This window comes from Equus asinus, chromosome 12, assembly GCF_041296235.1.
Source record: "Equus asinus isolate D_3611 breed Donkey chromosome 12, EquAss-T2T_v2, whole genome shotgun sequence".
Lineage (NCBI taxonomy): Eukaryota > Metazoa > Chordata > Mammalia > Perissodactyla > Equidae > Equus > Equus asinus.
Window position 1 is genome coordinate 54,751,004 of NC_091801.1, and position 13,022 is coordinate 54,764,025.

Sequence of the window (13,022 nt, forward strand, 5' to 3'; positions counted from 1 at the left end):
ATATATGACAATGAACTAAATTATCAGCAGAGCCCTATGTTGAATAACCCTTGTGACAAAAAGACAATGAGCTATTCTGTGGTAGATTTTCTATATTAACAACTGTTTAATGAATAGAAGTCCCTAGATGTAAAAAAATCTGGTTTTCAGAAGATCCTGGGAAGCATTCCAAAGAGAACTAGATTCTTAAAAAAAAAAATAGTGTCATAGTGTATCATATATTTACTACATTGAGACAGTTAAACTTTAGAAATTAAACAACACTAGCTGAAAAAACATAACTTCCTAAATAATAGCAGGTTAATCATGGTGAAAAAGTTTATCCAAACATACCTACCCCAGAGGAATTATAGTAAATGCCTTTTGTTATAAATTAAATTGTAAGTGGCTAAGATAGTCTTTTAACTCATACTGTTTTAGTCACATCTATTCCCATTAGCCACATTAAATCTACATTAAACAAAACTAATTGCACACACACATCTTCGTGCCGAAAGCACAGCAGTTTCTTATATAGACTCTTCTATCTTGCTTATGCCTGATTTGTGTAGGTACCAGTGTATCAGTTTTCTGCATATAAATTTTAAAGGAAGACACAAACCAGCACTGTAATATCCAAGTTAAAAACCTTCTTTTATCCTAGACTTTGATCAAAGACACTTTATTTTTGTTGAGAACCCTGAATAATCTTCCTAGGAACTAGTATGTAACTCATCATATACCCCAACATTTAATAGTAAGTAGAATATATTTCTTCTTTGAAAACCCAAACCCATTGCTTGGGCTCTCATGTTTTATGGACAACTGCAGAGGAACTGTTACTGGTCATTGGTAAAATCTAATGGATATGTTTTTGTTACTCATGATGTATCACATTTTAAAAATAAACCCTCTGGGCTATTTTGTTATTCTAAAATTCAAGGAATTTAAAACCATTGTTATAAAGGTTTAGAACCATTCTATTGTTTCATAAACAGTTATACACAGTCTCAATATCAAGATACCACATCAGTTTAAAAATAAAGCATTTTTTTCTTATGCCATTTTTATAGCAGTAACTTGGTGATATAAGCGAAATATACATTTGCAATAGAACTTACAACGCATGAGTGTAAAAGTCTGTATTAAGTGCTTACGACCATGTTTCTGGAATTTAAGTTTTACATGTCACATATAGTATGTTTTATGCTAGAAAAGTCTCAAAAACATGAGATATTTTGAGAAATAGTAATTCTTTCAAACATGTAGTTAGGAACTAGTCCTGCTCCCTTCAAGCCACGAAGGTGGTGCCTGTCAGGCTGCCCAATGTCCAGGTTTAGTTGTAACCGGAGTAGAAAGATAAGTCATCAAAATACTTGTTAATTATCCATAACCACCTTCCAAAAATCTAGAGCCCACTCAGACTTCTAAGTCAGAATTCAGGCCACAGTACCTGGTCTATCATTCCAGAAAGCAATTCAGTTGTGTATCTCTTTTCCGTATCATTTAAAAATTAATATACAGTAGAGCCTTTCAGATTGTAGCCAAGAAAACATTTGTATCCCCATGTCTATACTGGCTCAAGTCCAGTGGTTCCAGTACTCAAGGCCTCCTTACACTCCTCTGAGAAAATCTACTTGCACCAAACATTTAGGAGACAGGCAGATTTTAGTAAAGATTTTGTGGAGAACAAAAAAAAACAAGATTTTATATGAACCTCTGCCACATACCCTGCAGCATGTAATTTTGTAAAAACCTATTGGACTTGTATCTTCTTCCTAGCCCCTCTGGCAGTTCTATTAACTGCCAACTCGGAAAGCAGGCAGTTTTCTTTTTCCTTCTCTTACCACTCAAAGCATAGGTTTTGTCGCCACAATGCAGGAAATTAATCAAAACTTTATTTCAGCCAAATTGGCTTTCCTTGCAAAGGAAATCTCTTAGCAACTGCAAAGAAGTTAAAAATATTTATATGCTTATGTATTTATTGTGTATTTGTAGCACTTAAACAATGGTCCTTTGCAAAATATGCAGTAATTCATGAGGGTCATTGGTTTTATATTGAAGACAATCCAGTTTTTCGGTCCTCTTTTCACCTAGAACTCAAACAGCTACGCACTGAAAATCTTACAAGCACCCTATTGGTAACTGGGGTTACCAAACTACTCAAAAATGAAAAGGGCATTCATTTATCTGGCTTTCATACTGAAGCAACTAACATGAAATATATGATCTCCTTAATGTATTTAGCAAAGATAGATGAAGGGTAAGATGACATGTACTGTCACCCAACTATGAACCCATATGGGTTTGGCAGTCCCTGCACCAGAAATGTTTATCATGATTTTGCTCAAAAGGGGCCTACCAGAGAAAGGTCTTCTTGTTTCCGGGACATGCATGAACATCTCGAATTCTGTTTACTACATTCTTTAAGCAGAGAGTCATCCTGAGAAAATTCAGCCTTGAAGACACTTGGTGATTTGGATTTCTCCCCAAGCCATTCATTTCCAAGGGCCAAACCATACCTTCCAACTCATGCTTAAAGCTCCATAAATTCTTAGGTTACATATGGGCAGAGTATTTCTCTCTACTGAATTCATTCAACAGTACTTATTGTGTAAATGCCAGTGGAGCACCAACTACATTCCAGGCACTGTACTAGATACTGCACCATGGAAGTGATGCCCACCTGTCCTGATTTTTCTCTGTTTACACATCAAAATCCATCTCTGCCCCTCTCCACCCTTCCTTGAGCCCTGAGACACTGACCTCTAGTCAACAGAGCCATGCCTGCCCTCTGGTTTCCTGTTAGGTTTCCTAATGGGGGGGTACTGCCAGGAGTGAGGGGAGAGGTCAGGGTAGTTATTCCTCCTGATCTGTATGTCACAGGTTATAAATTGGCTATACCTGAATGCCTCAGCCATAGCCAATTTACCCGTAGCCACAGCTTCTGTTCCTTCAGCTCTCACTCTGTTCTGGTAGCAGTTGATTTTCTTGCTCCTTTAGGCCTTGGGTAATAATTGCTGCCCTTTGTTGGTAATCTCTGGGTGTTTTGCCATCTCTTACTAGTTCCCATAATCCTGTCCACACCTTTGTAAATAGTTCCCTCTTTAAACTCTCTTTAAATACTTCTTTTGTATGCTGTCCTTTTCCTGCCGAGGCCCTGACTTAGAGAAGGGTCTCATAGACAGCCAGATATAGATGTAAATGATCTTTTATGTCTAGTATTGTAATCAGGATAAATTAAAAGTACAATGGATGCATAGGTAGACATTCCTAGTTGTCTATTCAGAATGTATTTTCCTTTTCTGACTTACATACAGAACCCTAAGCTTGTCTGATTAGTGCTGTGTTCAGTTAAAAATAATCTACCAGGTTCACTGGCTGCTAGTTCAACCAGTGGGGATGTAGACAGAAGTCTCCTAGGTGGAACTCCCAGAAAAGAGGCTGTATTTCTGATAAAAACTGACAGACTCAGCTAGTACACAGACTTTCCTTTTATTTCTTATTTCTTCCTGCCTGGAATGCAGATTCAACATCTGGAAGCACAGTAGTCATCCTGAGACCATGCGAAGTAAAGCCCTTCACAAGATGTAATGGAATAGGAACCTGGAAGGAGCTTCGATTCTTGGTAATTTCCAGAACTGATATTCTGACCCTCAACTGCCTATAATTCAACTTCTTATTATGGGGGAAAACAAACCCTATCTACTTAACTTTCTGTAGTCTGTTCCTGATACATGCAGGTGATCAAACCCCAGCTGATATAAGGAAGTTGAAAATGACTCTGTGTAAGACACGACCCAGCAATGTGTACAAGGAGAAGAAGTTCTGAATTTCTGGACCTAACTGTAGTGTGTATGGGGCAGGAAATGAGTAGTAGGGGAAGAAATGAGATTGGAAGCTAGACAGCAGCTGGATCACAAAGCATCTTATCTACTGTGTCAAAGGAGTTTAGGTTTTATTCTGCCAATAAGAAGGAGGGTACCAATTTCAGTGCTTTCCGTCTTAAGGAATAGAATGCCCAATAAAGATGACTTAAGCAATACAGGGATTTATTTGTACACATTTAATGAGAGGCCAATATGTAGCAGGTTACAAGGTAGATTCAGAGACTCAATAACATCATTTGCTCAGAATCTTTTAGGATTAATTATCTGTGGTTCTCTTAGTTTTCCCATTACTGGCAGCTTTCCAGCAGTCGTGCTCCAGCCATCATATCCAAAAGACAAGAAAAAGGGGGCTGCTAACTAAGCGTCTCTCTTCTCTCTCACTTTTCTTTTTTATCAAAGAGGAAGATCTACCCTAGAAGCCCCCATCAGACTTTCTCACAGGTCTTACTGGCAGATCTGGGTTATATATCCCTAAACTCATTTTTGGCAAAGGGGAAGGATCTTATGGAAAGGGTTCAGACGATTCCACCCCCAAATATGCCACTCTATCATGAGGATTATTTTGAGCTGAAGGCAATTGAGAAAAAGCAGACACAGGATGAGCTCTCTGGCCTCCCCCAATCTCTCTGAAAGCAGAACATAAATTCCTCTTGTGAAGGTGTATCCCCTCTACCCATACCAGGAAGGGGATAACAACTTTATCACCAGAAACAATAACAAGATGGCGCCTAGATGGACCTGCAACAACAAACCTTGCTAAGTAATCCTTATCTTCCATCAGTTTCCCTAATATATTTACCTTCTCACAGTTTGCTGCCCCTAAAAGCCTAAACCCTTTATCCTTTGTCTTGCCACCTCTCTATAAATTTGTTGTTCTTTGTTAAGATGCCATATATGCCCCAAGTTCTAACCCCGCTTTGAGTTACTCATTACCGAGTATTCTGTGTGCACCCACAGTGCATGAGTTGCAGAGAATGTTAGTTTTTCCTCGATATCTTTTCTTGCCTTTCTGCTCATCTTCCCAGTGAGAGACCTCCAACTTCTGGCGAACTCTTTGGTGACCTAGGTAAAGAGTGTTTCCCAGCCTCCCTTTGAGACAAATTTTGACTCGCTAACTGAGTTCTAGCCACTGGGCTGTAAACTGACTAATTAATTGGAAACCTTCTTAAAAGACACTGGGGATCTTCCTTTGTCCCTTTCTTCTTTATCCCTTTCTCTTTCCTGCTGGCTGGAAGGCAGGTGTGATAACTGCGGCTTGATCAGATATTTGGGGCCATGAATTGACTTTGGGGATGGACTCTTCCAGGTAGGGCTACAGATAGAAGGAGCTTGAGTCCCTGTGGACTTTGTATAGAAAGACTTACCAGATCAGCTTCTAACTGCCAACTTTTGGACATTATCATGAAAAAGAAATAACATTTTATCATATTTAAATTGCTATTAGTTTTGTTCTCTGTTACTTTAGCCAAATCTAATACTTACTAATGACTTAAACTGTTTATGATTTATTCCTCGTGGTCAAGGAGTGAGACCCACTTTTCCTAAGCACATTGCTGACTTACACTTCAACAAAAGAATGATTGTTTTAGCAAGAATGGAGAGAGTGGCTGTAGAATATACCACCAATAGTGTTTGCTAAAGGAAATCATCCAGTGTATGTCACGAAAGAGAGCATTACTATATTTACATGCCTGAAATGTCATTCTGCAATATTTATGGGACAAACAGGAACTAGAAGGAAAAGATGTAGAAGGCTGAGACCAAGGTCATGAGAACAGCCTGGGGCAGTGTCGATAGGAATGGAGAAGCAGGGACAGCTGTGAGCTACTGACTGGATGGCGGGGGTATTGGAGAGGGGGGAGGGAGAAGGCAAGAAGGTACCAAGATTGCAATTATGGAAAAGTAAAGAAGACAGAAAACAACATTCTGCACTCGCGTGCTTTCTTTTTGGAAGAAAAATATGGATATTCAATCAATCAATAAACATTTACTAAGCACTTACTACATGCCAACACAGTTCTTTGACCATATATTGCAAATGGGTTAGCTTCAAAACTAAAGGAATTTGTTTGTAAACAGGAGTTAATGGTTACTTTTGAGGATTTTTCCAGGCCCTAAGTGGAGGATAGAGGTAACTACAGAATGAGCCCTGTCTACAAAGAGCCCTCTATCCAGTGGAGATACAAACTCCTGGCACAGAGTACATGTTCAATATTGCTCTTCAGGATGAATGACATGCTCACGCAGAATCTTAAAATGGGACAGTAATGTGTGGTTTGGGACTCAAATATTTTGGGGGCACAAAGGAGAAAAATGGTGGATCTATCTAAGTAAACAATGAAGGAGGCGACAGTTGAGCTCTTTGTTGCTTAACTTAGCTTATCTCTTGCCTTCATTATTTTTTACTCTACTTATTTTCTTCCACTTATTTAATCATTTCAAGAAGTTCTAAGATGAATTTTTTAAAATTTAGATCTGAACTGCCAGTGAACTGCATATTCATGCTAAACTAAATTCATATTAAAATATTTTGTTTAATATAGATTTATTCAATCAGCTGTGATTTATTATTCTCCCGTAATGCATCAGAATTTCAACAGTAGTTTTTGTTCCCAATATTTTATTTAATATTCCTAATAAGGCAGGTATATTTTCAAGATTAGCTTCAGCTATGAATAACAAAGTTTAATAAGATAGAAATGTATTTCTTAATTATATAAGAGTCTGAAAACGTATATATTGACTGCTTCATAAAGTCATCAAGGAACCAGGCTCCTTCTAGCTCACCGTTCCACCATCCTTAAGATGTGGCCGTGTCCTCTTTGCCCAAGAGAGTAGCTGGAGCTCCAGCCACCATATCTGTATTCCAGACAGCAGGATGGGGAAAGATTTGAAGAATAAAGGAGGCAGTGGGCTCACATCAGTCATTTTTTAAAGAAAATTCCTTAAAGATGCCACATGACGCTTCTAATTACATTCAGAACTTAATCATATGGCCACGCCTATCTATAAGGGAGAATAGAAAATGCTACTTTTTGGGACAACATTTTCCCAGTTAAAAATTATGAGTTTTATTCCCATGTAGGACAGGAGTGGATATTGATGAATAGTGGCAGATGAGGAAATGAACGCTCAGAGGTTGACTTGTCCTTGACGACACATCTGGCTCCTGTCAGAGCCAGGATGTGAATCCCTTTCTTCTTGATCTAAATTCAGCACTGATTTCACTCTACAACGACAGCCTCCATCAGTTGAAATGTGAAATGGCTTCTTTTTCACAATGACGTTTTTTTCCGCAGAACTGTATCACAATTATAAGCATAAAAATTTTTTTGAACAAGTCATTACAGTGAATATGTCACAACATCAACCATTATTCTAGTCCTTGATTTTTGGTCTTCACCTTTCTGTAATGTATTAAAATCTTGATATTTATTTCTAGGTCAGTCTTGTTTTCTTCATTTTTTGGGCTTGCCTCTTTATCCTGATAGATATCAATGTCGCTTTCTTTTTGTTTAGTTACCCTCCATAATGTATACCTCATATCTGATCGTTCTCTTATAAAATTATACAATTGTCCTGAAGCTTTCCTTAACGTTTTCCTCCTGCATCATATTCTTTAGACCAAACCACCCAACTTGTCAGTTTTACATAACTCACACTTACCCTTTTTCTTCATCCTCAATTTTGCTGAATTTTTTGAAAGACTTTCTTGTATTGCTCCAATGATCCTCTTCAAAGGCTCCTAAAATCCAGGTACTTGATGCTTCTGAATCCCTATGAAAAATGCAACTTGTACCCTCAGATGTATGAATACCTGGTTTCCCAAGAATTCTAACATCCATTTTAAATAACTTCCCTTCTTTTCAGTATGCTCTATACTACAATCTCATTTATCTGCTACATCAAAACCATAATGTTTTTCACCTTTCTCAGAGTATCTAATGCCTGAACTCCTTCTAATGCCATCATATATGCTTGCAACTCTCCTCGTCACAGTCATCTTTGCTGCAACTCCTGACATCTGGAACCATCTCCTGCAACTCCTGGACACTCCATCAATCTTCCAGTTTCATAATAATAATAATAGAAAAATCTTGCCTGCCAATGACTGCAGAGCCCCTCCCTTCATATCTACAATGTTCTCTTATCTTACTATCAAAAATGATGTGTAATACAAAACGTCTATTCTATTGTTCAGTGATTTAATTTGTCAACTATCAAGTACTTAGGTCTGAATCCAGGCATTTTTCGATGAATTGTGTTTGAGATTTTTTTGAGGGGTAGGTCCAGTATGGACCTCTTCTTGAATGACTCGTGCTAGCATAGCAGTGTAAACTGATACCTACATATCTTTGCTATTATTAAAGAAGAGGAATGAATGCATTACGAGTTTGGCGTTGACTATACTTGACATGGAGAATAATGGAGCACCCCTAAAGAAATGGGGAATTTTAATGTGCAAGTGGTGTTCTGCTGAACATATAAAATATGAGATCAGAGATCAAGTGCTTTATGAACAACAGCAGGTCTCAAGAGACTGTTTCCCCTATAGGCGTACATTAGTGGTTTAATGATAGCCCTTTTGACGTTTTAAACCTTATAAATGACTTCACACGATTTACCTCCCCGGAAAAATACTTTCCGAGACTAAAGATTGGATAAAGACATCTACTTAGTAGGAAAAGAACAAAATGTTGCAGTCACTTGTGATTTTTTATTAAACCTATTGGAGTAAAATTTATTTTATTTTGGCAAGGTCACTGAAAATACTTCAGTGGAAAATAATTGGAAAGAAGTTGTTGGGTTCTTTCCTCTAAACATTTTTATCTAAGATATTCCCTCTACGGTGTGGGAAAATATCCAGATTGTGATGAAGGATCTTTTAAAGGATTTACAAAACCTTAAAAGTTGACTCTCAAAGCCGCGGACATAATTACGGTGACCTGGAAACTGGCTCTATCCTTCATCTTAGCAGGAGTTTGTTGTTGATTTTAAATACTTTGCTCCTTATATCCAACAATTTAATTTCCTTCTAACTCTATCTCTTTACACAATTCTTTAAATTACTGGCTTAGGTACTCCTATGAGAAATGTAAGAATGTTCTATCACGGTTTCTGTCCAGAAGTTCAATTATTTTATGCTATCCTTGTTTTGTCTATCAAATAGCTTGCACAAAAGTAATCATTTTTTTCCTTTAAATCCATTTTTCTCCAATTTAATTAATTAAATTAGTTAACAAAATAAAAAATTTAAAATAATTGCCGAAATGATACCCCTAATCATCTTTTCATTTTAAGTAAACAGCATATATAACAATCTGAGCTTATAAACTATTATTTCCACAACTAGTTAGTTGTCTAGTTTCATTTTAATACTGTGTTTATTTCAAGACATCCAATATATCCCTATTGTTTTTGTAACATAAAGGAAAATGCAAATGTTTTAAGTGAAAATTTACCCATTATTTCCATTAAGCCACAATGTAATTCATAGTATTTGAAAATTTACACTGGAATTATTCTTGGCTAAATCTTAAAATCATTTCAGGCAAACAGTTATTAATGCTGTCACCAAATATTTCTATTTCTCTGCCTTCTGGTTTATGGTAAGATTGTACTTCCTTTTCGACTTGTTTTTGGGCCATGTAACTAGTTCTGGCCAGCGAGCCGTGAGTGGGGAAGTAACCTGTGTGACTTCCAGGCTGAGCATTTAACTGCTCATGAGCTGTTCTCCTGAGCTCTTCTGTCTTGGCTAGCTGACCCATACAGTTTGAGATGCTGGCCTCTCTGTCACTCCAGGCCCCTGAGTAGTCATGATGTGTTGAGCTCCCTGCTGACTCAAGATGGACGTGTAATGTGAGCCAGAAATAACTTTTATTATTTTAAATCACAGAGTTCTGGAGATAGATTTTTTCCTTTTACCACAGCATAACCTGTCCTGACTTAAAACAGATTCTTTTGGGTCTTTGAATTTAAGCTATTTATTCAGCTTCTGCACACATTTACTTAATCATGACACTTATCTTGATACACTTTAAGAAAAGTTAGTAATGATATAAGAAAAAAATATAGAGATACAGAGAGATCAATCAACTAGAAGGTCAGAAAAAATATTTTTAAATATAACAATACAAGAAAGCACAGAAATAGTAGATTTCAAATTTTCTTTTCTCAGTTACTTCTCCACCAATTTTTTTACATATGAAAGAGGCACTGCTCATTAAAGACATAAAATTATATATAGAAATGTAGAAAGAAAATGAACCAGTCACTCCCCAGACATGATTACATAATCATCTTAACATTTTGATGTTTCCTGCCAATCTTTTCCTATGCATATTCAGTGTGTGCATGCATTTGCAAATTTAATAATGCACTGTGTAAATTAAACAATTACAGTAATAAAACATAAGAACTAGAAAGAAATGCAGTTAAATATTCAACTGAGTTTATGGAAATGAAGGCTTTCTCAGCATAAATATAAAGTGGAAACCACTGACAAAATTAATTACATTAAACTTTAAACTCATGAATATCAAAAACATCCTAAAAAGGATATGACAAAATGTACTTGTGTAGTCTAAAGTTGAAACTTGTGTTCATAAAAAACATAAAAAGTACCATGCAAGGAAAAAATGGGTATTTTCAAATTTTGAAACTCATTTAGTGTTTTATATTTTGTTACGCTCAGAATACACACTTGATAAAAGTGTATCATTGAGACTTCCTAATCTAGTTTTCAAAAGAAAATTAATTCACATGAAAAAATTCACAGAAAGAGTCTAAGAGATCAATTGCATAAGTAAGGGCTGAATTTTGTAATATAGACTGAAAATTTTTCTTTCTTTTTGCTGAGGAAGATTGGCCCTGAGCTAATGGCTGTGCCAATCTTCCTCTGTTTTGTATGTAGGATGCCACCACAGCATGTGGTGTGTGGGTCTGTGCCCAGGATCCAACCTGCAAACCCCAGGCCACCGAAGTAGAGCATGTGAATTTAACCATTATGCCACTGGGCTGGCCCCTAGACTGAAAATACTTTGAGAGTTCAAAGAAAGGAAATATATATGAAGGAATAATCAAAGAATACCTCTTAGAAAAATAGGAACTGAGCTTAGCATTGATTTTTCATAATAAACTGAAAAGAATCTCTTATCTTTGTGTGGATCAAACGTGAGCTCAGTCTTGAAGTTTGTTGTAACAGAGCACACTATCAGAGCAAGAGCAGTAAGTGCACAGGGCAAAGCAACTACAAAGGGCCTAGCTGGCTGTGGGGTTAGCCCTGAGGGGTGGGCTCAAGGTCTAAATCACAATGTCTAAATGGGCTGGCAAAGCTGGGTTCAACTCAGGCTGGTACTCAGACACAGGACATCTGCTCTTATGAGTAGCTAAGTGAAGTGGCTTAGTTAGTTTGAGCTGCTATAACAGAATACTGTAGACTGGGAGGCTTAAACAACATTTGTTTCTCACAGTTTTGGAGGCTAGAAGTCCTAGATCAGAGAGCCAGGATGGTCAGGTTCGTGGTGAAGACCCTCTTTCTGGTTTTGGATGGCCGTCTTCTTTTGTCGTAATCCTCACATGGTGGAGGAAAAAGAGAGCTAGTTCTCTTCCTCCAGTTTATAGCAGAGTCCAGCACTTGGTGAACATCCAAGGATAGGATCCGACCCCCTGGTAGAGGGGCCGGCAAGCACTGCGTAGGGTGCCAGGAAATGCCCTAAAGCAAGTAGATTATTGTTTGGAGCAGGGTCAGATTTCTAACAATGACTTTGAATACAAAACAGGAAATAAGGCTGAAGCCAAGTAACAAAGAATGGGCCATCATTGCAAGGAACCCTAAGAAGAGATGCAGGTGCCCAAGGGGTTTTCCCTAAGCTCATTAGATAGAGAGCTGCAGTCAGCAAAGCTAACTCCAGATTCTGTCTACTGGTGTAGGAAGGGTTTCTAAAATGAGGGCTCCAGATTTAAGAGAGTGGAGCTGAGCATGTAGATTAAAGTTCTTTTTTTTTTTCTGTTTTTTTTTTTTTTTTTTTTAAAGATTGGCACCTGAGCTAAGATCTGTTGCCAATCGTCTTCTTCTTTTCCTTTTTTCTTCTTCTCCTCGAATCCCCCCAGTACATAGTTGTATATTCTAGTCGTAGGTCTTTCTGGCTCTGCTATGCTGGATGCCACCTCAGCATGGCTTGATGAGCGGTGCCATGTCCACGCCCAGGATCCAAACTGGCAAAACCCTGGGCCACCGAAGCAGAGCACACGAACTTAACCACTTGGCCATGGGCCCAGCCCCTGAAGATCTTTGATACCTACAACTGAGCAGAATTTGGAAAGTCAGAAGTTGACTTTCCCAATTTTGCAAATGTTTCCATAAGCATCATCTTATTTGATCCTCCCAAAGCCTATAGACCTTTAAAGTAGGAAAAACAGGCATCATTTTCCTCACTTTGGAAGGGGGACATGACATGCCCAGGTCCTGAGGTCAGTAAAAGAAACCTTCTGTCTCCCACTCAGTGTCCTTCCCTTTGAAGTTTAGGGAAACATAGGGCTTACTATAATGAGATAATGACTCAGAGAAAAGAGAAATTGTGATCACAATGAAAATGATGGTTTTGATTTAGCCAGATGACTAAAACTCAAGTTATCTTTAGAGAAATAAGGCTGTAAAACCATGGGAGCTTCTACATTATGGATGTTATATTAGTTTACTAGGGCTGCTCTAACAAAATACCACAGACTAAGTAGCTTAAACAACAGAAATTTATTTTCTCACAGTTCTAGAGACTACAAGTCTGAGCTCAAGGTGTTGGCAGGATTGGTTTCTTCTGAGGCCTCTCTCCTTGCCTTGTAGATGGCTGTCTCCTCCCTTTGTCTTTACATGGTCTTCCCTCTGTGCATGTGTGTGTCCAAATTTCCTCTTCTTATAGGGACACAAGTCTTACTGGTTATGGCCCAACTGAATGACCTCATTTTAACTTAATTACCTCTTCAAAGACCCTGTCTCCAAATACAGTCACACTCTGAGGTACTGGGGATTAGGACATCACTATGAAATCTTGGCGGACACAATTCAGCCCATAACAGATGGTTTTATTTTATTTATTTATTTATTTTTTGAAAGATTTTATTTTTTCCTTTTTCTCCCCAAACCCCCCCAATACA

The 13,022-nt window shown here is 37.8% G+C and overlaps 1 long non-coding RNA gene across 1 annotated transcript in view; it reads left to right on the forward strand.

Annotated features, from left to right (window-relative positions):
- LOC123275784 (uncharacterized) overlaps window positions 1-7,636 on the forward strand; it is a 29,937-nt gene extending 22,301 nt beyond the window's left edge. Inside the window, exon 4 of the long non-coding RNA XR_006511861.2 lies at window positions 3,507-7,636. This is a non-coding gene — a long non-coding RNA (uncharacterized lncRNA). The remainder of the gene's footprint in view (window positions 1-3,506) is intronic.
- Window positions 7,637-13,022: the final 5,386 nt, after the last annotated feature.